Genomic DNA, 25,810 nt, shown 5'->3' with positions numbered 1-25,810 from the left:
CATGCTACTTACTTCAAACCCTATTTTCCTACAAAACAAACACAAAAACACGTCACATCTAACAAAAGGAACTGAGTGCTTGCATAATTTCCAGTTTTAAGTATCCAAAGTGTCATGTAACCATAGCATATCAACACCCTCAACTTAGAATGTTTGCATGTCTTCAGGAAACTAATAGGTATAAAATAAACACGATTCTCAAATAAAAGAAACCTAAGGTAGCTATGATAGTTGACTCAATTTCAGCTAAAAAATCTTAGCCCTCTCATATTTCTAAATTTTTCAAAACCACTGTGTGTGGATATATGTAGCTTAATAGTATAGCACAACTGAATCAAGTGATGGCATTACAATAGCAATAAACAATGCAATGTATAAGCAATCTACATTACCCAAAGTGATAAGCAGTCAACTATATAACCCATGTACCCTCACAACAAGAATTTCCTAACTCTCTTAGTATCATATCAATGCAAGGGAATCTATCGAGACACTCATGCTCACAAAAAAGTTTCAATTAATGTGCACAAAATACCATAGGCTTTCCCTTATTTTCGCTACCATAGTTTTTTGTACAGTTGGACTAGGATCACTATAGAACTTTACTCCGTTTCTAATGTAGGCTTGGGGCCAAGTATGATATATTTGGGAAATAGTGACTCACCATCCTTGACACTACACTTAAATTTTGGTTCCACTTCTTAACTATTCTTCTTTTATTTCTTCATGGTCTCTTTTATTGATCTTTTTGTATTGGGTATTATTTTTTTCTTGGGAGGCATAGGAGGGCTCTCCCAATGTATTTACCGATGAGATTCTTTTTGAGATTCTAGACTTTCAGATCCATAGATTGAGGAACAAAGAGGTCCCCTTGGTTAAAGTTTTGTGGCGGAACCAGTCAGTTTAGGGCGCTACTTGGAAGGTAGAAGCACACATGCGAGTCAAGTACCCTCACCTCTTTTCCACGAATTCAGATCAATCTGAAGGTATTATTCTTCCTTAATCTAGCCCTTCTAATCTAAAGTTCAGCTATATATGTATTCTTGTATGAGTTCTTGCAATTTTTGAGGTATTTAAGAGTTTAGAGAGATTTTGAGCCGTTTAGCAAATTGCTTCAACTATGTGTACTCCATTTTTCTTGTGTTCCTAGGCTAACTAGCAATATTTGAGGACGAATGTTTCTAAGAGGGAGATATTGTAAGACCCCACAAAGTTCCCTCATAGTTCGAGCCTTAGAGCGTATCAAGCGTAGTATAGTTCCGGCCCTAAAAGATTGAGAAGTGACTTACCAAGTTATTGGTGTTTAAACCATATAGAATTTTCTTAAATTTTACTTTTTGTCATTTAGAGAATTGAATTATCTTTCCAACGATACCAATTTCGTCCAAATCCGATATCAGGGTGAGAAGTTATGGCCATTTTATCGAGTATTGTCGGAACTACCCAGGTACAATGGATGATCCGATGGACCATCGAGTCTGCAATGGCCCATCGCTCGGCTCATTGCAAACAAGGCAGTAACTCTCTTTTCTGGGCCAAGTGCGATGGCCAAGATGACAGAACATCATGGCTGCGACGGATCGTCACTGAGACCGTCGCTACTAAGGCAGTGTGGTCTCATCTTGGCCATCAAGCGACGGATGATTTGATGGACCATCGGAGCTATGATGGACCATCGGAGCTATGATGGACCATCGATCCGACCATCGCATCAATATTGAATGTTTTTTTTTTGGTCATCGTGCGACAGATGACTCGACGGACCATCGCTTTGACTTTTGCAGACCCCTTTCAGTATTTTTAAGTCCTTTTTAAAAAGGGCTTTTGGGTCTTTTCCCTTTTAACCCTCAGATATATTCCAAACGAACTTGATAGCCTCATTATCTCCCAATATATCCAAAGGATAGGGTTTCTTCCTCAAGAGCAAATCTAAAACCCTTTTCCAAGAAATCCAAGAACTCACCATAGATTCAACAAATTGAGTTGAGATTTGAGTTCTCCAAGTTCAAAGGTTGCAAGAACTCTCTCTCAAGAGTAAGAAGAAGTGTTTAGAGCAAGCTCGTCCATCCAATTTCATAATCGAAGGTATGGGGGTTTTGAACAAGGGTAATTCTTTCATCCTTGTGCCCAAAGGCTTATTTAAACTATGATTTTATCCAATTTATGAGATTTTACATGAAATTGAATTGGGGTTTTTCACCCATTGTTATTGGTTGCAAGCTTTTGATGTTTCCCTTGAATTGAGAGTCTAATGGCATGATTTTTACATGTTTTCTTGAGAAATTACACCCGGGTCTATTCCCCATGATTTTAATCCTTAAGAAGTTAATAGTTGAAATGTTTGAGATATTGAAGTATATGAGTATGTTAAGATTTTGAGACAAATTGCTGAAATTTCCAGATTTCTACATGAGTTATGAATCTATATGCTATCTATTATGCTTTTGATGAGTTTTAACTTGAGATTGAATTATGAGTTATTAATCCCTACTTGAGACTTGAGATTTTATGAACTATTCTGCTATAAGCACCCATGATTTGAGTATTCTGAGATTTGTTGAGAAATGTTTTGACCTAATGGTCATTGAGTTTTGAAATCCACTCTATTACATAAGATACATATTTGATTATTGGGTTCTTACTGAACCATGAGATTATTCTAAAGTGGATTTTCATGAGATGAGCGCAGATAATCTAAAGGGAGTAGTATTTAGCACCGAGTGGGTAAGTTACTATGATTTTTTACCATAAAACTATGTACCACCATAGGTTAGGCCTGAGGCCAAGTTTATGATTATTATTGGGCCTAAGGCCGAGTTGATATTAGGCCCGAGGCTTTATTTTTTTTAGTGATCACTAGACCTAGGTTATACTCTTTGGCAAGAGTATGATGCCTCTCCCCAATGTGAGGTCTCTTCCTTAGGAGGACAAAACATTGGACTCCATGTAGCTCTCATGATTTATGTCGGTTAAGAGAAACACCCTAAACTAAAGCATTTACCCTTCCAATGAGATATTTTCCTAAGGTGAATGAAATGCCTTCAAGTATATTTCAAAGTTATATGATTCCGTATTTCAAGTATTTGAGTTCAAAAGAGTTATGAGTTCTTGAGCATTGAAGAAGTTTTACTCTTCCTAAGATATATACATAAGTTGAAAGTATTTCTTAAAGTTTCCTTTAGCCTTGAGTAATGATAATAAGATAAGATTATCGATTTCAAAGTTAAACTATGACAACTCATGAGATTTGTGTTACATGCTCCATTCTAAATGATTCATGCTCCATTCTACATGATTCATGCTCCATTCTACATGATTCATGAGCTTTACATTTTATACTTATTCAAGCCATGTGAGTTATTACCTATTGGATGCATGATTTGATTAAAGAGTATTGATGTTTTATTATATAAATGCATGCACCTCCACATACTCAGTACATTTCTAAATGCTGATCCCCATATACGTCTATGTGCTATATTTTCTTATAATGTAGGTTCAGGTGCTCAGTCTCAGTCTCATCAGTGACTTTCGAGTACCTCTGTGTACATCCCTATAGTGATGAGTCCTCATGGTTTGAGGATCTATCATTTGACATTTCAGTTTTTGTGAGACTATGTTGTTATTTCCATTTCATTTTGAGTTAGTTGGGGACCTATTCCAACGGCTCTCTAGTTCATAGATTAGTAGAGGCTTTGTCATACTAGTTATTAGATTGTGGTTGTATTGAGGTTTTTCGGTATTGCTTGGTCGTTTGGACCGAGCATTTTCTCCGTATTTCCTTTCATATGATATGACTATGCTAGTGTTTGAATTATTTCATCTTGAAATGAGTGTTATTACTAGAAATAGGCTTAAAGGGTTAGCTTGGGTCTACTTGTATCCTTGAGCATCGTGTGACGTCCCGGGAGGTGATTTTGGGTCGTTACAAAGGCCCTACTCAGATCCAACAAGAAGAGCTCAAAAGAATCACCGACAACTGAGATATCATCCATAAATACCTCTAAGGTTTCTTCAACCACATTAGAGAATATCGACATTATGCACCACTGAAAAAGTGGCAGGTGCATTACACAACCCAAAAGGCATCCTCTTGAAAGCAAATGTGCCCTATGGGCACATGATTGTCTTCTTCTCCTAATCTTCAGGAGCAATAGAAATCTGGTTGTAACTAGAATACCCATCTAAAAAGCAGTACCAACCCCTTCCTGCTAGCCGATCAAGCATCTGATCCATGAAAGGCATGGGGAAGTGTTCCTTTAGTGTCCACGAGTTGAGTTTTCTGTAATCCATATACACCCTCCACCCTGTAATAGGCCTGAGTGGGATCAACTCATTTTTCTCATTAGCTACAACTGTCATGCCCCCTTTCTTGGGCACACACTGAATAGGACTTACCCACTTACTATTTGAGATGGGATATACCACTCCTGCATCTAGCCACTTGATAATTTCTTTCTTCACCACCTCTTTCATAGGTGGGTTTAGATGATGCTGATACTCAATAGTTGGGATACAATCCTCCTCTAGCTGGATTTTATGTGTGCATATACCAGGAGGAATGCCGATAATGTCTGCAATCGTCCAACCAATAGCCCTCTTATATCTCTTAAGAACAAAAATGAGGGCCTTCACCTATTGCTTACCTAAGACAGCTACAATAATAACAAGTAGCATATTTCTGCTGCCCAAGAACAGATACCTCAAATGACTAGGCAACTCTTTCAGCTCTAAAGTGGGTGGCTCTTCAATAGGCGGCTTAGCTGGTGGACTTGGACGATTTTTTAAATCCAAATCCAGCTTCTTGGGTGCATAAGAATAAGACCCCATGCTTGTTGGGCATATACAACCTTCTCATAATCTTTAATATCATCTTGATCAAAATTCATTAATATGACAGCTAAAGTCTCCACAATAAATTTTTCCTCTATAGGTACTTCCTGCTTCTCCTCATAATACACATCCACAATAGAAAATACGCTCATATCTTTGTGCTATTTCATGGACTGGCATACATCGAATTGAACTACTTCATCATTCAGCCTGAATAGTAGCTTATTTGCCTTTAAATCTATAAGCACACTCCCAATTGTGAGGAAGGGTCTACCCAAGATTATGGGCACCTCAAAGTCCACCTCGCAATCAAGAATGACAAAATCAAATAGAAATATAAAACTGGCCACCTTAACTAATACATCATTTAGAATCTCGACAGGCTGCTTCACAGACCTGTCTGCCATAACTAATCTCATGTTTGTGGGAGTGGGATCCCCCAAACCCAGTTTCTTACACACAGCAAGCGGCATCAAGTTTATACTGGCCCCCAAATCACATAGAGCTTTTACAAAATCAAGAGGCCCAATAGAGCACAGGATAGTAAATTCTCCCGGGTCTGCCTTCTTTTACACCAACAACCTTGTGGAAATAGCACCACAATGATGGAGATTGTCCACCGTCTCATAACTAACTATCTGCTTCTTTGTAACAAGGTATTTCCTAAACTTTGCATACCCGAGCATTCGCTCCAATGCCTCCACCAATGGCAAGTTGATTGTCAACTGCTTAAGCATAGCCATAAACTTGCCAAACTTTGTGTTGTTAGCCTTATTTTTCAATTGATGGGGAAATAGAGGAGGTGGTTTTGGGATTGTAGTAACCACCACTTCGGTCTGCTTTCCCTTGCACTTCTCCAACCCATCAACCTACTGATGGTTGGATGGTGTATTATCAATAACTTCATCCAATTTCTTAAAATCCACTGGATACATTTCTTCATTCTCAATATCCTCTGCAATCATAGCTTTGCCCACAGATAGGCCTGGTAAAACTTTATCACTCTGTGTGGTAATTTCTATGTAGGAGCCATTATTTCAAAGATTCTGAACTGTATCACTTGGCAAAGTTCTGCTCTTTCTTTGATTCAATGCTGCTAAGAGTTGGCTCAGCTCTTGCCCCAATTGCTTGAGAGAAGTACAGTGTGAATTTACCAACTAACTCATGGAAGACAAATCACTCTTCATAGTAGTCACCCCAGAGTTGGTAGTCTCAACTCCCTTTAATAATTTCTCTATCATATCCTCCATGGACATCTTGCTAGAGCTAGTTGCAGCATTATCTCTGCTTCCAGGAGGTACATACATTCCACTCCTATAATTTTTGCTCTTCTAGTTCCCTTGATCTCTATCTTTGTAACCAGCTTTATCGTAATAGTTCCAACCTTGATTTCCTTGGCTACTGCCTCAAAACCCCCTGATTATTTAGATAGTTCGCCTTTTCTTCCTAATCGAAATCAGCTCTTCCCTAGGATGCAACAACTTTCACTTTCTCCATTTTTCCAGACAATAGAAGCTTAGTCAACAAATCCATATGTGTCTTTAAATGTGCCATATCCTGGTGACATTCTTCCACCATTTTGGGTTGCTCTACAGTCATACAACCAGACACAGTAGGGCTTTTTGCCACAAAATCCCTGGCATGCCAAGCTCCACTCTGTTTGGTCATCCAATCAAGCATCTTCGAGGCCTCTGGAAAAGTAAGGTCAACAAACGACCCTTCTGCAAAATTATCCACGACTGGCTTCATAATATAATTCAAAAACTGATAAAGAGTCTCCATCAGATGAATATCCATCATGTTATGGTTCGAGCATTGTATCAGCTTTTATTTAAACCTTGCTCTGGTCTCATAAAGAGCTTTAGTGGGAAGCTGTCGGAAGTTACTAATTTCATCCCTTAACTGTACCCTTTTGGGGGTGGAAAGAACCTTTTTAGGAAAGCCTCTTTCAACTGCCTCCAGTTGGTTATAGAGTTGGGAGTCATTTCTTTTAACCATAGTGTCACCTCCCCAGACAGAGACAACAGAAACAAATACAGGAGGATAACATTCTGACCCACTCCTGGATTATCAAAAGACTTGCAAATGGTGACGAAATTCACCAAATACATATTTGGATCATCTCCAGGAAGACCACCGAACAACCCCTTAAGATGAAGGAATTGAATCATAGTACTGGTAATATTAAATTTAGCTCCTGGTGCTAGAGGTGGAGGAATGGTTGCTCCAGTTGCACCTACTTCATCCATTCCATCTTCGTCATCATTCAAATCAAACTGCACTGGTTGATGCTCTTGCCTCTCCCTAAAGGGGCAATTTTTGTTTACATTCCGATTCACTGGTGCAACTATATTTTCTGCACGCCTTAGATTAATAGGACCTAACAAGTCATCATCCCCCAAATCATCATCAGGATTAGGATAACGTGCCTGCTGACTGTCATTCTGCTGATTTAGTTGAACTCTAGCAAAAGCGGCTAGTCTTTCAGCATCTTGGGGATCTGTCATTCTGCCAATTAACTGTGGTTCTGGATGTATTTGTAATAATGGTTGGCCCGATCTCCTTGTACTTAGCATACATAATAACTCTCCTGCACAGAACAAAAATAACAAATAAAAATTAAAATTTGGAAAACTTGACCCAAGGTCAATTAACAAGCACAAACTTAATTGACAACTGTATTCCCCGACAACGGCGCCAAAATTTGATACGCCCAAATTACACCTTTCTTATGAGAGAGTAAGCGGTCGCTGTCAAATATAGAACCCAACTGGGTTAGGTGTCGAATCCCACAGGGAATACTATGTTCACTAAGTATTGTGACTGTTAGTAGACTGTTGATCTAAGGTTCTTGAGTAAAAAGGGGTTTGGATGTGTTAATAATGATCTTTCATTCTTGTATCACACCACAGTTCAACTAGTGAGAGTTAATGTAAGTGTAATTTCAATGAAAATAAGTTAACTAGAGTTATGCTCACCAAGATGTTCAAACAGTTAGGGTTGTGAACTTGTGCATAAATTCTAACTTATGTATTCAATTGCAAGAATTATTGATTTCTAAGAATTACCCACGTATTTCTCAACCTAATGGTTGTTTCACCCTTTACTTCTATCAAACTTAAAGGATTCATGCATTATTCAATAACACTCTCATGAGGGTTAATCCTGTTAAGGCATCAACCCATTAACCCAAAGAGTAAACATATGGATTTCATATTCACTTCTTTTCCCAACATCTACTTTCTTGTCAGACAAGTGGTGTTCATGGGCTCACTTCTCAAGTTTGTAACCAAGAGATGCCATTATAATGAAGAAAAATTCTTGCAATTTTGATAGATGTTAGAAATCAAACCGATTCACAAGAGTTTAGCTACTCGTCTCCATATAAGAAATCAAAGATATATTGAAGTTCATAAATAGCTTCAAGAGAGTACTTACAAATGTCACAATATTGTTCTTCTCAATCTTCAATGGAAAATATAAAAACTAATAATCAGATCTCAATCTCTAGATTCTAATCTCAATGAAAAGAGTTACACAGCTCTCAATAGAGGAGAAAGTATGAAACTAATGACAAAACATCCAGAATAAATTCTGATACTTGGTATTTATATGATTCCAGAACAGAGGTTTTAAAATTCAAACTCAAATTTCCCGCTTCATGGTCAATGGGTCAAGTGACAGTTCATCGCAGCGCCGATGGTCCATCGCCTAGACTGTCGATGACCTCTAGTGATTCCATTTTATAATTCTGGTCAATGGGTAGGGCGACAGTTCATCACAGGACCAATGGTCCATCCCTATACTATCGCATGACTCCCAGTGTTTCCTTATTTTGTTTCTTGGCGACGGTTTAAGCCGACGGTTTATTGCAGAGTTGACGGTCCATTGCCTGGACCATCGCAGGATGTCCAAGAACTCTATCTTCTATTTTTAGGCAACGGTTAAGGCCGACAGTTCGTCGCAGAGTTGACGGTCTATATCCTAAGCTGTCGCTGCTCAATTTTTCTTTGTTTTGCTCAGTTTGTCCAAGTTATTCTTCACACTCAGTTCTTAACCTAAAAACACTAAAATACCATGTTAAATACAACAATAGTTGCTTGAAAACACACAATTATCCCAAGAAAAGAGCCTAAAATGTTCCATCAAAAGCCAAAACATCAAGGCTCATTGCGATTGTCAACCTGAATGGTTGAGGATGGTTCACGTTCAATCAAATTCCCATAGGGTACTCAGACTTTCCCTCCTCTATTTTACACACCGTTTATTCTGTAATTCATATTCCCATATCAAGTTCTAATCCACTAATAACAGTTTTGAATTCTCAAGAACCTTAACATCACTCTAACCCTAGGCAGGTTGTAAACCTAGAATCCAAAGAATTTTTTTTTGTAAAACAACTATGAATTTTGAATTTAAAACATGAATTGAGCACTTACTTTGAATAGAGAAAAAGAATGCTTTGATTCCTTAGTTAATCCTTGGCCTTGTTCATGAGAGTATGAGAGTTGAATTTTGTTTTTTCGATCTTTTCAGAGTAGTGAGGAATTTGAGTGGGGTGATTGAAGATAATAAGGAGTGTATTTAGTATAGGAGAGTTGGTTATGGAATAAAGGAGTTACGTGGTTTCAAAAAATTGAAAAAGAACCGTTGGGGAATTTAATTTCCCTTTTATTCTGAGTATTTTGGGTTGGGTCAGCCCCTTAGGGTCCACAATTTTGGTTCTTACGATGACTCCTGGCAACAAAATATAGCTAGTGGCTACGAGTCACTGTCTCTCTCCATTTAGAGTTTATCCTTACCTGCGTCTCCAGTCATGATAACTCAAGGAGACAAGTCATTATCACGGACAATGACTTATGCTGAGAGTTTTCAAGACTCCATAGACTACTTACCAGGGAGATTTCACATGGGTTTCTCCTGATGGGCTTTGTGATGAGTCATAGTGAGTCCCTAAGACTTGTAGGGTCCCTCATGGGGACCTGGACACCAGAGTTTCTTCTGGTCTTTCTAGCACTTTTAAGCTCCACACAAACTACCCTATAATGTAATAAATACAAAACATGAGTTGCCTCTCACACAATACTTGATATAACATCGCAATACATCGTAGCTATGTTGGGTACTCAGAGTTCACCAACAAGACCATGGGTTTCCTTCCATGCAATTCGTGATTTAACATTGCGGCACAACTCTATTGCCCTGGCTACTCAGACTTTGCCTAGACTAACATCCTCACACACTTTCAATTCCTACAAGCTTCCCATGTAATGCTTGACATGATGCCCGTTCACCTTGAATTGAGCATCTCTTTCTTGTTTCAGATCAATTGCACCACGTGGAAATACTCTAACGACGTTGAAGGGTATAGGCCACCTGACTTCAACTTGCCCAGAAACAAGCAAAGTCTCGAATTCTATAATAACACCATATCACTGGGTTGGAATGCCTTTTTCTCAATCTTCTTGTCATGGTACAACCTTATCTTCTCCTTATACAAGGAAAAATCCCATAAGAATAGAGGTGGAATCTATCTAACTTATTCATCTTGCCTATCCTCAGGTTTGCAACATCACTCCCCTCAAAATTCAGGTTTTTCAATGCCCATAGTACCTTGTACTCAAAGTTGAACAACAAGTGGCATGCCTTACCACACGCAAAATGATATAGAGATAAATCTATGGTAGTTTCATAAGCTATAGGTAGGCCCAAAGTGTATTATCTAGCTTCCTTGACCAATCAGTTCAGTTGGCATTCACAGTTTTTGCAGAAATGGACTTGATCTCACGATTGAAGACCTCAACCTGCCCACTTGTCCATGGATATTAAGTTTTTTCCACCTTATGTTTCACACTATATTTTTCAAGCAAGGTTTTAAATAGACAATTGAAAAAATGGGACTCACCATCACTAATAATACATATGGAGTACCAAACTGAGAGAATATATTCATTTTTAGAGATGCTGTGACATTGCGATTCTCATTATTAGGAAGCACAACTACTTCCACCCATTTATATTCATAATCAACTGATACCAAAATGTATGTCATGCCATGGAAGCTGACAAACGGACCCATGAAATCAATACTGCACATATCAAATAACTCTAGCTCAAGAATAGGTGTCATGGGGAGCACATGCTTCCACGAGATATTTCCTTGGTGATGGCATTGGTCACAGTCCCTAGCATATTCATGTGAATCCTTATAAATAGTCAAAAATAGTTACCACACTTTAAGATCTTATGGGCCATGCAAGTACCACTATGGTGACCCCCAACTGGAGATGAATCATAGGCCTCAATAATGCTCATCATCTTAACTTCGAGAATACACCTCCGAATCACACCATCGGAACACACCCAAAATAAGTAAAGCTCATCCCAGAAAAACTTTTGTACCGCATACATAAATCGCTTTCAATACTGAAACATGTCTTTCGTGATGAGATCACTTGACAAATAGTTGGCAAAATTAGCAAACTAGGGGATCAAGTCTTCTGATTCTGCCAAAACCTGCTTATCTGGAAAAGTATCATCAATTTCAAGCTCATCCCCTAATTTAAGCATTGCCTCCTCTTTTAGGCAGGATTGACAGTTTGCAACCTGATATTTTATACCCTTTTGGTCTTTAATCTCAAAGTCAAATTCTTGCAACAATAATACCCATCAAATAAACGTAGGATTTGCATCGTTCTTTGCCATAAGGTACCTCAAAGCTGCATGATCAGTATGCACAATGTCTTTGGCCCCAATCAGATAGAACCAAAATTTCTCAAAATAAAACACCATAACATGTAACTCCTGCTTAGTTACCATATAATTTTTGTGTGTGGGATTGAGTGCATTACTAGAATAATAGATGGGTGAAGTATTATCTTACATCTTTGGCTTAGGAAAACTTCTAGAGCCACACCACTAGCGTCATACATCATCTCAAAAGGGAGTATCTAGTTTGGAGACACAATGATAAAGGAAGAAATCTACCTCTCTTTTAGGAACTCAAAGGCCTTGAGGAAAGCATCATCAAACACAAACTTCACCTCCTTCTCTAATAACTTGCACAATGGATTTGTAATTTTAAAGAAGTCCTTGATGAATTGCCTCATGACCCAAGAAACTCTGAATACCTTAAGTAGAAATTGTTTGAGGCAATTTTTCAATCACCTCAATTTTATCCTTGTCAACCTCTATTCCCTTCTTCAAAATCTTGTGCCCTAAAATAATGCCATCTTTAACCATGAAGTGACACTTTTCTCATTCAATACCAAGTTGCACTCCTCATATTTCTAGAGTGCATTATCCAAGTGATATAAACAATCATCAATAGATTCACCCACAGACGAGAAATCATCCATAAAGACCTCTATAGTATCATCCACCATATCAAAAAGATGGAAGATGGACATCATAAAATGCTGAAAAGTGGCGGGAGCATTAAAAAGTCTGAAAGGCATCCTTTTGAAGACAAACATACCATATTAACATGTGAAAGTGGTATTATCCTTGTCTTCAGGGGAAATATAAATCTAATTATACCCAAAATAACCATCAAGAAAACAAACCATCCTTTAGCTGCAAGACAGTCTAATATCTTATTTATGAATGATATCAGAAAGTGATTTTTTTGAGTCTACATATTCAAATTTCGATAATCCATACAAACCCTCCATCCCTTAACTGGTCTCATGAGCACTTATTCATTCTTCTCATTAGGGACCACAATGATCCTACCCTTATTTGGCATATACTGAACTAAGCTTACCCACTTATTATCAGTAATAGGGTAAACCACACTTGAATCTAACTACTTGATAATCTCTTTTTTCACCACCTCTTGCATAGGTGGATTCAGATAAAACTGATGCTCAATGCTACTTACACACTCCAGTTCAAGATGAATATTATGACTACCAATTTTAGGTGGAATCCTGAAAATATCTGTAGTGGTCCACCCAATGGACTATTTTAACCTCTACAATACCAAGATCAAGGCCTCAACTTGCGTATCTAAGAAATCTATCATAGTAATAACCGACAAGGTATTGTTGGATCCCAAGAATAAATAACACAAGTAGGAAGGGAGATCTTTTAATTCTAAAACTGACAAACCCTCATGGATGGCCGAGCTGGTGGAGTAGATCTATTCTTCAAATCAAGACCCAACTTCTTTAGCGTACAAGAATATAAAACCTCTGGTAATCAGAGTATTTACCATCTCATCATACTCATCAATAACGTCACTATCAAAGTTCATGATTACCACCACTAATGCCTTGACACTAAGTCTCTCATCAATGGGTACACTCACCATATCATCCTCTACAACATCTATCAAAGATACCACACATGTTTTTTGGATACTACATCAACTAACCTACGTTGAAAGTATCCTATTCATCATTGAGCCTGAATTTCATATGTCCTATCTCCATGTGAAGCAATGCCTTACCTGTGGATAGGAAAGGCCTTCCCAAAATATGGGGACATCAAAATCCACCTCATAGTCGAGAATTACAAAATTAGTTGGGAATATAAAGGATGCTACCTTTACTAAAACACCGCACAAAATACCAACCAATTTCTTCATAGTACGATTATCCATTATTAATTTTTGAATGTCGACATAGGTGCCCCTAAACCCAACTGCTTGTACACAACTAGCGATATTAGATTAATACTACCTTCCAAATTGTATAATGCTCGTGCATAATTCAGAGGCCTAATAATGCAAGAGATAGTGAAAAAATCATAATCCTCTTTCTTCTTAACCTAAGATCAGAAAGCAATAGCATTATAGTGGTGTGTATTATCAGTGGGCTCAAAACTCACCATCTAATTCTTAGTCACTAAATCCTTTATGAACTTTGCATAACCAGGCATCTTCTCCAACACTTTTACAAGACGGATATTCATAGACAATTCTTTTAACATCAACATGAATTTATGATATGTCCCTCTTTCCTTTTTTTTTTCAACCTTTGCAAAAATGGTGGGGAAGGTCGTGGAATGGTCTTCAAAACTGGTTTGACCTCCTTACCTTATTCTTTATCAATATTAACCTATTTCTCAACACTCCTCAATTTCTGTGATATTTCACCATTAGTTACCAACTTATCAATTTTAGGTTTGGGTGCATCATCAAAATCAATAGTGTTATCCCTTACCTCATCAACTACCGGTATAGGAGGATAAATAGTATTATTACCACTCTAAGTGGTGATGAATAAGCAGTGACTGTCATTCTTTAGATTCTGAATGCTATTACTCAGAAGAGTTCTTGGTTGATGTTGATTCAAAGTAGTCGACATTTGACCAAACTATTGCTCAAGATTCTTAATTGCAGTAGCATATAATTCTACTTTCTAGCTCAGTCCCAAAATATCTACCTTAGTAGCCTTAAGGCAACTCTCTGAACGCTTAACCAACTTTGCAAGCAATGCTTCCATCCTTGAATCACATCATAGTTCCCAGTGGAACATATATACCATTTTTTTTCTTATGATCATCCTTTCTCCTTTAGTCACTATCTCTTTCTCTGCTCCCCATAATAGTTCTGCCTTGATTCCCTTGCCTCAATTTCAAAGTGTCCTAATTGGACCTTTGGCCCTTGGCTTATAAACTCGCCATCTCTCTGTCCAAATATTTAGCTTCCTCCTTAGAGTAAGACTTATCATTTCTAATAGACTTACCTCATGCCTCTACTACCTTCACCTTTTCTGCATTCATAGTTGCAAACTACTTGGTAACTAAGCTAGTCTTTATTCAACTATGCTACCTCTTAATCCACTGTACCATCTAGGACTATCTTTTTACTAGAAGAACTAATAGCATAAGTACCGACTCTTTTTTCTACCTCCTGAGTATGCCACCCTCAACTAGTTTCATAGATCAAATCCAAGAGTTCCACAGCTAGCTCCCAATAAAGACTCATATAAGCCCCTCAAGTAATAGTATCAACAACAACTTTGGTGTTTATATTTAGGGCTTTATAGAATATCTCGAGATAATTTCTCCCTGAAATTCTGTGATTAAGCATATTCATCAACTTCTTGTTGAATCTCAACCATGTCTCATACAATTTCTCTGAATGTAATTGCCTAATATTATAAATCTCATCCTTCAACAGCAATATTCTAGAAGGCAAAATGAATCCCTCTAAGAATTATGTACGTAACTTATTCCAAGAGGTAATGGACCCACGAGGTAGTTAACCTAACTATTATGCTGCTTTGCTTGTAAGAGAGAATGGGAATAACCAGATTCTCAAGGCTACCTGACTCACCCCGGGTAGATTATATTAAGTGAAAATCCTAATGAAATTCATGATGTGCATGTTTATATCATTCATCAGCAAAAAAGCAAACACACCCTTCAGATTAAGCAACTGAATCATAACACTCGTAATGTCAAACTTCATCACTTAGGGAAACTTAGGAGGAATGATAAATCCTATCTCAATGGGATCAACATACCCTAAGTCTTTTTCCAGATCATTAAAAACTAGTAAATACTAGTAAGCTGGGGGTGGTTGAGCTCCATCTTTTCTAGATCTGTCTTTCTCGAGTGTTGCTTGACATTTTTCTCTCGGTATCGCTTGTTTCTCTTGAGCTTCATGATAGGAATTTGACGGCCTTGCATTATCTTCAGCTAATAACTCTGCAGTGGTTTGCATAACTATTTCTTGAACACCATGCAGAGGTGATGGATTTAAGGGATTTGGGTCATTTGGAACCCCATCATGTCAAAGTTAATGCTCATGTTCTTCTATCTTAAAATTCTATTATAAGGTCCTCTCTAGATCAAGATCAAGTAATCAAGGGATTTTCTTAACTTTGAGTACTTGGTATACACTAGCATACACCCTCAGAATAATAGAAAATTTGAAACCAACAACCTCAACAACCTCAATCAACTAATCTGTAATTGTATTCCCCAAAAAAGGGACCAAAATTTGATGTCTCCCAAATTACAACTCCTAAAAAGTATAATGCTGTCACTATTAAATAAAGAGCCCAACAAAGGTTGGGGTCGAACCCACAAGAAATTGGTAGAATCTCTGTCAAGAACTTACTGATGTAGTCAAAATGTGTAGAAAGTAAATGAGGGGACTTTGTATGAATATTAGTAGTAGTAACTAAGCTTGAATACTTCAGGTTGAAATCAATATGAGATGAAACTAGGAGTATGTTCCCCCTAACTTCCTAACTCCACAGACTTTTTGCGCCGATTAAACTATCTCGGTGCCTTGGATGCAGAATCTAACATGTTATGTATCACCAACCATCTCTTGAAACCTTTTGGTGAATTTCACTTAACTCTTTTCCATCTTAAAATGTCACATTACTAACCCTTTTCTTGGATTTTAGATTAACTATCTCCTCCTAATCTTAAGTCAATTAGATAAAAGATGGTAGCTTCAAATTACTATTATGATCTTTTTTTCCTAATCTCAACCTCTCTCTCTTGTTAGTATCAAATACAGGAAGGTTCTTAGCATCTACAGTCACAAATAAAGCAATAAATATAAAGAAAACCACAATATATGCATAAACACCGATCACGAAAGACTTTGCACTTCCATTACTTTGTTATTCCATTAGGGTTTCCACAACCCTAATTAAGAGGTTTATCGCTCATGCTTGCGAGAACACCTATAGAATTAATAATAGAAAGAATATGAATAATCTTATGATAAAATAAGAATGAAACCCAGAATCTCAAATTAATCGCAAACCGTAACAGTCAAGATCAAGAATTCCAAGATCAAAAGTGTATATCAGAACTCAACATAATATTGTAAGTATGTAAAGTATTTAAACTAATAAAAAACATTAGTGGGGTATTTATATTTATATAAAAATCCATAAGAATCCTAACTAAAACTAAATGGGAAAATTATGTCAGCAGTGGTAACGCCTCTAACAACTACTCATCTGGACGGACAATGACTCATTGTCAACTTCGTATCCTAGACGTCAGTGCATTTGTCGATTACTCATCAGGTCACTAGATAAGTCATTGCCTAACTTGTTGTCTCTCCAGTAACTTTCTTGAGCTTTTAAAACTTAAATACCAAATGCTTTGTATGAGGGTTGCTACGAGTCATAGCCTGATCCTATTACTCATTGCTGACATCGACTCCATTTTTATCAAACTTGAATTCTCTTAGAACTTTGCCTCTCATTTTATTAGAACAACCATTACTATAATTCGTAGTTAGATCCTACGAGTCATAGCAAGTGTTGACTTCAGTATTCTTCTTTTATTCTTTCACTAGTTACCCAATGACTTGGAGGATGAGTCATAGCGTTACCTAATGACTCATTGTCCAAGTAGGAGATATTCATGGTACTCACTTCCAACCCTAAACACTGCAAAACAAACTAAAAAATACATCACATCTAACAAAAGGACCTAAGTACTTGCATAGTTTTTGGTATCAAGCATAAGAAATGCCATGTAACCATGGATCATCAAATGCAAGATAGATTCTAAACGTTTGAACCTATATTATAAAACAATATAGAACAATAATGTAAGTAGTACTTTGAATGTATTGAGCATGTGAGTTATGCATAATAATCTATAAAGCTAAACATAATGAGCATGAGATGTATGGAAGTGATACATATAAAATGATGCAATGACCAAGTAATAGATTTATGACTGAACAATATCATAATTAATAACTGAAGGAAAAATCACACAATGTTAAAGAGTCTACTATGGGCCTACTGGATGGGCGTTCAGTACCTTACCTAGGGTACAAACACTGACTAATGTGGATCCACTAACTGATGTCCAAAAGGCCTAAGATATCATGCCTAGATTGACAAATGACCCTTTTAGAACCTATAGTGGCTCCTCAATTCTGGAATCTAGGGACTTATACATAAGGTCTCAACCTAACTAATGGGTGAGCCTTTATCTTTGTGTCTACTCGGTGCTAAGTACTACTCCCAACAGAATATAAACTGATATATTGAATAACACAACAATATTAGAAAGCATTCTAAATCATGACTCTAAAGGACTAAATGTTCAATTAAAAATGAATGATGTAATAAGTCATCGGGTATTCATAACCTACCATCTTAAAAAAATACAACTAATGATGGCAATTCTTTATTCTAAATAGAATAGGGGAAATCCCATTAACTCAAGTCCAAAAATCATTAGAAATATATTAAGAACTCATAGCTGTATCATGTAACCATATTGAAATTTAATCAAAATCATGTATTCATGGTTTTAATTAGAACAAATTCATGCTTTTCATAGAAAAACCTTATCTTGAATAATGTATTAAACTGAGAATCAAAGTATATTTGGAAATCAATGGGTGAAAGGAAACCCTATAATAAAATACCAAATACCTAAATGAAAAACTACTGGTGAAATCTTTGGATTTCGGGTTTAAAGTTGAAGAACCATTATTCTTGCCTTGGAGAAGAAAAATCACTTGTTGCTCTAAATATTCTATGTGTTGCTTGATTTTTGACTTAGTAGGGGGTTTGAGGCAATTTAAGCTCATCAATCAGCCTTAGCGTATCTTAAATAATGAACTTTGGTGTTAAAAGATTGGGAAAAGACTAAACAACCCTTTCAAAATTTTCTAAGATGCTGCTAGAATCAGTCTTAACAACTTTTGTGATGACCTGTAGGGCCTGAGTACGAGTTGTAGCCCGAGTCATCACTTGGGACTCAATTTTGGCATCCCACTACTATCTCAATGAGCTACTCTATAACTCATAAGGTCACCCTAAAACTTGTAGGGTTTGAGTCATTTTCACTTTTTGCTTTTATAAAATAGCCATAACTTCTTTCTCCAATACTGAATTTACAAATAGTCTATGGTGTTGTAAAGATAATTCAAATTCCTTAAATTTAGTGGGTATTAGGCCACCTAACTTTTCATATAATAAGAGTAATAAGAGTAATGAACATTTAAAGTTGACCTAAGAAGAATCTTATACTAAAACTTAGCCGAAAAAGGTATTTTAACTCAACTTTGGGTTAGGGTCTACTTATAATCTTAAATATCATCTAATACTGATGTCATTATTATGTAATGGTTCTATTTATACTTAATGATTGGATATGTTATTAGCTTGGATTTTTGGGGGAATAAAGTTGGGGACTGGTCTTGTGGCCTCTCTAGACTTCATCAGATGAGCCATGGTATGACTCGTGGATCCGTTCCATGATCAAACATTGGTTCGTAGTTGTAAGTCCAAGCTGAATCAGCTTTAGGAACCAAGATCATACTCAAGATCATGGTTTCTAACCAAGATCGTGGGATACTCTTATGGTCGAGATGTATATTTTTCAACTTGCAGGTATTTGGGGCTATCTCATGTAGATGGAGGCATAGTATGGTCATACAATGTAACCACGATTGTACCATGGTTCATGGAATCTCACTGTTGGGTAGTGTTTCACTAAAATGACCATAACTCTTATCTCTTGAACCCGATTAATGAGAAATCAGATGCATTGGAAATAAGACTCAAAGATATTTGATTTTAGGGGTCTTGAACTCAATAAAACTTCAGAATCTAGGCGTTATGTGCATTTGAAGTTTACTATAGAATGATACTTCATAAGAAATAAATTGGTAAGAATGGTTTTAACTTGGCTGTGAGCTAGTAGTTACTTATGACCTTAATATATGCCAAATCACTTACCAAAACATGAAGTTTTTTTCTATATGTAATTGAATCATGGTTTTAATCATAGCCTAGATTTTTTGTGTGTTTCACTTAGTGACCTTTTAGGGGATAATTGTAATATTATTATTTGATGGGATGACTGAGGCTTAGAAAACACTTAGAGTGTAAATAAACCTATAAATAGTTGATGTTATTATTAGGGTTTAGTATCTATAATTAGCGCATATTGTTAACTACCATAGTTCTTCTTATAGTTATTTAGGCTAATGATATTATATTGGGAAGGATGAAACTTAATGTATGGAATACATTAGGCTTGGGTAAATTTTGTGATATATTGTTATTTAGGTTGTTGCTAATTTTGTGTTGCCCATGTTGGAGCTTATGTGAATATTATTATTATTAACTTGAGAGATTATTTAAATCTTTGTATCGCCCAAGTGGGGGATTAACCTGATATTATTGGCCTTATTTGTGCATTAAATTACCTTATTTATTATAGTGATCTCCAAGCTGATTTAATTTTTAAAATTTTGTTAGCGGGTCTCACTGCATATTTTTGACCTAATTTTTGGCCTGGAGTTTTGTATTGCAATATGGGTCTTATTTTAATCATAATAATGTACATATTATTAATTTGATAGCACAAAGACATTCAAGGATTGAGGAGTGGAGCAGTTCATGGATGGCTTGAGACTCTAATTTGGTATCGAGGTAAGCTTCAGACTACTCTTCCTTTTAAGATTGTGTATCGTATTGATTGTTGTACGGTAGGGGTCATAGGATAGATTTTAGGTTACCATATTAATTTTTTATTTACTTTGACTTTCTTGGGAAAATTTAGTGTATATTATGTAACACCCCATACTTTCGGGCTAAAATGTAAACCATTATTTCTATGTGTAATAGTTCTAAAGGCCAATAAATCCTATGAAAATTTAGTGTTTTAATCAATTATGTAGTGTGGTAATTTATTTGAGCATGAATTGAGATCATAGAGGTTCTTTAACTCAAAGATGAGTTGAAAGCTTTCCTATCGATTGAGTTTTAGTGAGCATCTAAATTTGGGTTTCCATTGACTATAAATTTTTGTTATAACGAATTAGGGGGGCTACTATATATCAAATAAAAGGTCTTTGAGTCCTCTATCCAATGATACCAATTTCTCATCAATTCGATACCAAAGCAAAAATTTATGACTCTGTAAAGTGGAGTAAATCGCCTAAGGCTACAGGAATTATTGTGCCATTGGCAATGCATTGCCCAACTCATTTTCGGCGATGGGAAATGCAACGCCCGACCTATTTTGGGTGATGGAAAATGCGTGGCACTGCCTATCTTAGGCCATAGGCAATGCGTCACATGCCATATGGCCCAAGGGCGTAAATACTTTATTTTTAAGTCATTTTAAGGGCAAGCAAGTGTTTTTACATTCCAAAACCATTCCTAATCATCCTTAAATGAAATTAGAGTCATTAGTAACATTTTAACTCTCTTAAATCCCTAGTTCATCTCTCAAGAACACAATAGGAGAAAAATAACCGAGGGTTAAACATTCAAGACCAAGGGTTCAATCTTTCGCAAATTCTTTATCACTAAGGTATGTGGGACTATCCTAAATTTCATGGAAATATGTTTTACTATTTTTATTAAGATTAAACATCCCCAATCATATTTATAAAGAAGGGTTTTTAAATTGTCTTGAAAAGTATGCATCATGAAATTGTTTTAAAGAAATTATATGTTGTCTTGAACCATTTTTCCTGAAATTTGAATATAACTATATATCTATGTTTTGGTTGCAATGAAAAGTTTGATTGAGAGCATGAATGATAAAAAACTCCCTCTCCCATTATGATATATTCAATTTCAAGTGTTTTGGATTGTTTAAGGTCATGAACTTTCTAAAAGAAAAACTAAAGGGTGAATGCTTCTTTAATGATCATGGATTGATACTGTTTATAACATGTTGAGAGGGTTTTTTCACGTGATAAACTTTCATTTTGTCAAATTAATAATTTCCATAGGTTTTAGTAATGCAAATATGATATGGCAACCTTATGATTGAACTATTGAGAGAAGAGTATTTTGATGTAAACTCAAATAAAAATCTATTGCTTAAATCTTTATCACTTGATGTCTAAAAACTAAGGGTGGTTATTAACATGATAATAAGTGAAAAGGGGCTATAAATATGATGTGATGTGAATTTATTGACTTGCAAGTCAGGGTATGACGATATCTGATAATGACATTCCGTTAATGGAATAAGTATTGAATGTTTTGAAAGTATGAAGCATAAATTTAAAGAACTAAAATCTAGGATTAAGAGAGCTAGTTGGTTACCCGAAGAAAGCGTTTGAGTGCAAGGGCTCATCGCTGGAAGCCGTAGTTGCCGATGTGGGACTTATGATATATTATCCCACATAAAAGGAAATTTAGGACATCGCACATGGGGGGATTTCCTACAATGTGCTCATATGGTGGGTGTCACCACTCCAATCCTGGTGGCTACCTAGATTAGGGGCTTGGCCGCTGAGTCAAGAATGGGTTCCACATAGCCCGTGGAATTATAAATTTGTAGGGTGTACCTCTAGCTCAGAAGAATAACAAAGAGTGAGTCAAGGTTGTCAAGAATTGACCCTTATATTTAAGGATCTGAGGCTCATTCCTGGGGTTCCGTTAAGCAGTAGATTAACTTGATAGAAGTTGCAGCTGGTGAGCCTCTTTTACTTCCGATAGCCTAGGTACGAAACTTGTCATGGTTATATTATTTTGATTCATGGTTCGAATGGCATCCTTGTCCCAGAGTTCAGAAAGATGTTATTTTTCAGTTAGTAGAGATTTTGCATACTAGAGTCATGTACTTTGAATGTTATGAACTTCATTTTGTACTGTCCAGTTGAATTTAAAAAGTGACCATGTTTCTATTTATTAATCTTCCATATTTCTTTACATTGTATGAACATTGCGTATGATTACGAGATAAAATTGGGGTGCTCGGGCCTTCATGGTTTGGGATATCCGTCACAACTAGGGCCTCAGTTTAGTTTGTGACAAACTTGGTATCAGAGCACAGTTCATGGTTCTAGGGTGTCTACAAAATCACATCGGGTAGAGTCCTATTTATGGGTGTCTAGCGGGCCACACTTATAAGAAGGAAGCTACTAGGCGTTGAGGAATGTTTCACTTTTCTTCATGTTCTAGATCATGCGATTGTGTTATTCATTTGGAAGTTGTCCAGATTCCATCTTTACTCTGAATTTATTAACTATGTCTCCTTGTCGAGTCGATTCAAGAGAAGAATCTTAGAGCCTAGATGAGGTGGTCCCTTCTAATTAAATATTAAAAGATTATGAAATTGCATGACTTGAGAGGAGTCCGTGGTGCTTCAAGGAGTATTGATTCTAGTGTAAACTTTGATCCTGATAAAATTGTGCTTTTCAGCCTGAGGAATTAAGTGTATCTAGTCCCTATCAAAATTCTTGTTGTAGATGTCATGAATAAGGGTAATATGTGTAGCAAAATGTTAGAACTATATTTCCACCCGAGTCGTAATATATATTAAAGTGTCATGACCTATTGGTAGTGAGATTGAGCCAAGAAGTTGGTGATATGAAGTCACAAGGTTAGAAGTTAGAGTGAGGGTGACTTTTGAGTAAATAAATAGTTTTAGTTGTATAACCATTGATTGATGGATGATTTTCCCTTTTATGGTGATAGACTAGTATGGTAGCAATATTAGTAGATCGTACGGGAGTCTGTGAAGAAAGTGTTTGTCTATGATTATTATCTATTCAGAATAGGGAAAAAGCCTAGAGTGGATAGTTATGGTGGTTATGGAAATCGCTTATAGGTTGTGAATGAAAACGGTTAGATTAGCCAATAAGTTATAAGTATAGACACATTATTATATATGGAATTTTGAAGATAGTTGTGATGTATGCATTGGTAGGTAACTATAATGTGAGAAAGTAGAATATGTTGATAAAATTGTAATGGGTTATGATATAAGATTAAGATCGACTACCTTCATTATGTCACCTTACCCCCCTTGAATTGTCTTTTCTTTAGTAGTTGTAAATTTGTAGTGCATGTGAGATGGTATGTAGTAGATTTGTAGGTTTAGTAGTAATGTCATGGAGAGGATAGACTTATGGCCCATAGATAAGTGAAATAAGAGACTTAGGTTGATATTTCTATTTGATTGATTAGTATAGTATGTAACATACTTCATTTGTTTGGTGTTGTTAGACAATAGGCTTGAACTTTAGGTGTGGACTTTAGTAATAAGAATAGTAGCTCAAGATTGATAATGCATGCTTTGTGGGAGTGATTAGTAGGCCTGATATGAGGTATAAAATAGCTTAGGTTGGCAACTTGTGGAAAAAGAATTGGATAATTGTGATATTTATGTACATGAGGACTAGTATAAAAAATGATGAATTGTGGTTGAGTCATTAAGTGGATAACTAAGCATTATAAGGAGTTGATGATAAAGTGTTGTGTATCTAGAAGCGTGGATGTCTATGCCCATGATAACGTTAGCCATAAATAGATGACTTTAGGGGTTGGAGGATGTTAGTATTAGTGTACCTAAAGGGGATGTTCTAGAATGAATTTAGTGTCCTTGTATAAAAAAAAATTATAGAGAGGAGTTTATGTTCACGTGTCTACTAGTACCCCTTTGTGATAAGGAGTTTGGTGGAGTATGTTTATGAGAGTGGGAGTTGTAGAGTGATGGTTATAGAGGCTAGCGAGAGCTAAGAGTAGAACTTTAGAAAAGCGAGGCCTTAAGAGTATAGTTTATCAAAGAGAGTTTAGCTCTTATGTGTATGGTGAGATACCTTTTTGTGTTGAGAGTTGTGGCTATAGCTTTTGATGTGAAGGTGTGACCACAAATTTAGGAAGATAACTTTGATCTAAGGGGGAGGTGATAGATTAAAGTAGTTCCCAAATTTTCTTGTGGTGTCAAGTTTCTAGTAAGAGGAGTGATAAATCAATTCTTATTCAAGAAAGCTCCTCCTACTTCAGTTTGAATTAACACCTACCGATGTCTTATGTACTTAAGTTTGGCCTATGTCTAAGGTTGGAGCACTCTATGTAACTCATGTCATATTCCGACCTCCAAACTAGAAGCCATAATGTCCCTTAGTGATTCTATATTTCAAGTATTCAAGCTTATGTTATGAGGTACATGATCCATAAATCTGTGTCCCAAATCATGCTTGGTTCTAAGGAACTCTGTTTTCATATATTAACGATTCATTTTATGTCAGGGTTAGCCAAAATAATAAAGTTGTACAAGTGCATGACTATTTCAACTCTGAAAATGAGAAGTGATAGCTTTGAGTAGAAGTCCTTGTCCAAATCGTCGACTTTATGAATTCAATACTCATGTTATAAGAGTCGTGATGTAAGCTCTCATGATTCTCACTGTGGTTGTCCTAAGAACTCATGCTATGTTGAGTTTATACCAGAATGACTCTCCACTTGTGATCCAGACACTTGATATATGAAACACTCCGTGATTGTATTGTATCTTCAACTCATGTCCCACCTTGAGTATTGCAAAATAAGTATATGTTATAACTAAATAATGTTACGCCCTTTCATGATGCTTTTGCTTAGGTTCTTTAATGACCCTCTGTATGTTAGTATGATAGTGGTTATAGAAGCGTAGACATGAGTTAGGCAGGGGAGTAGATGTCGTTGTAGGTGAAAAATTTTGATGTAATTTCTTGAGCTAAGTTTATAGGAGCAGGGGGAAGAAGGATATGAATATTCTTTACGTGAAATAGTTAGGAGGGAAGTATATGGCGAGAATCTTTGTAAGAATAATTGGATTTGCAGGTCTTAGTGAAGAGATCCATGAAGTGGGGTGTAGTAGTGGTAGGCTTGAATTTTGTGATTGATGAAAACACAAACCAATGTGCCATGTGGTTAGTATTATTTGAATTAAGACTTGAGGTTGTTGATTATAGTGATGAGGTGAGGTGATTTCTTAATGTGATATAGAGTATAGGGTCCCATAGTTTAAATTAACACCTCTTTCCTCCAAGTTAGGCTTCAACATAGAAGTATTATACGTCGGGACACAAATTCTTGTGGTTAGATGTGTTACGGGAGAATTGTAAGTTGGAAATGATGAAGTATGTTGATTAATGTTGGGGTATAGACAAGTAGTGTCTCTACGTTTAAGTCTTTTCATTGTGTCTTGTAAGATGGAGAATGCTAACGTTCTTATGTCCCACGAGAATCTTATCTCCTGTCTTATACCAATCTTAACCAGGCCGATGACT

General features: G+C 36.5%; 1 long non-coding RNA gene across 5 annotated transcripts in view; it reads left to right on the top strand.

Annotated features, from left to right (window-relative positions):
- Positions 1-25,810, top strand: part of LOC107867909 — a 58,861-nt gene that overhangs the window by 8,322 nt on the left and 24,729 nt on the right. For 2 of the 5 annotated variants that reach the window (XR_007055174.1, XR_007055173.1), the window contains exons 2-4: positions 842-986; positions 20,153-20,222; positions 21,016-21,108. This is a non-coding gene — a long non-coding RNA (uncharacterized LOC107867909). The remainder of the gene's footprint in view (positions 1-841; positions 987-20,152; positions 20,223-21,015; positions 21,109-25,810) is intronic. The other 3 variants (XR_001673431.2, XR_001673430.2, XR_001673429.2) reach the window with 3 other exon arrangements.

The sequence above is a fragment of the Capsicum annuum genome, chromosome 4 (assembly GCF_002878395.1).
Source record: "Capsicum annuum cultivar UCD-10X-F1 chromosome 4, UCD10Xv1.1, whole genome shotgun sequence".
Taxonomy (NCBI): domain Eukaryota; kingdom Viridiplantae; phylum Streptophyta; class Magnoliopsida; order Solanales; family Solanaceae; genus Capsicum; species Capsicum annuum.
This window is presented reverse-complemented; position numbering and strand designations above follow the sequence as displayed.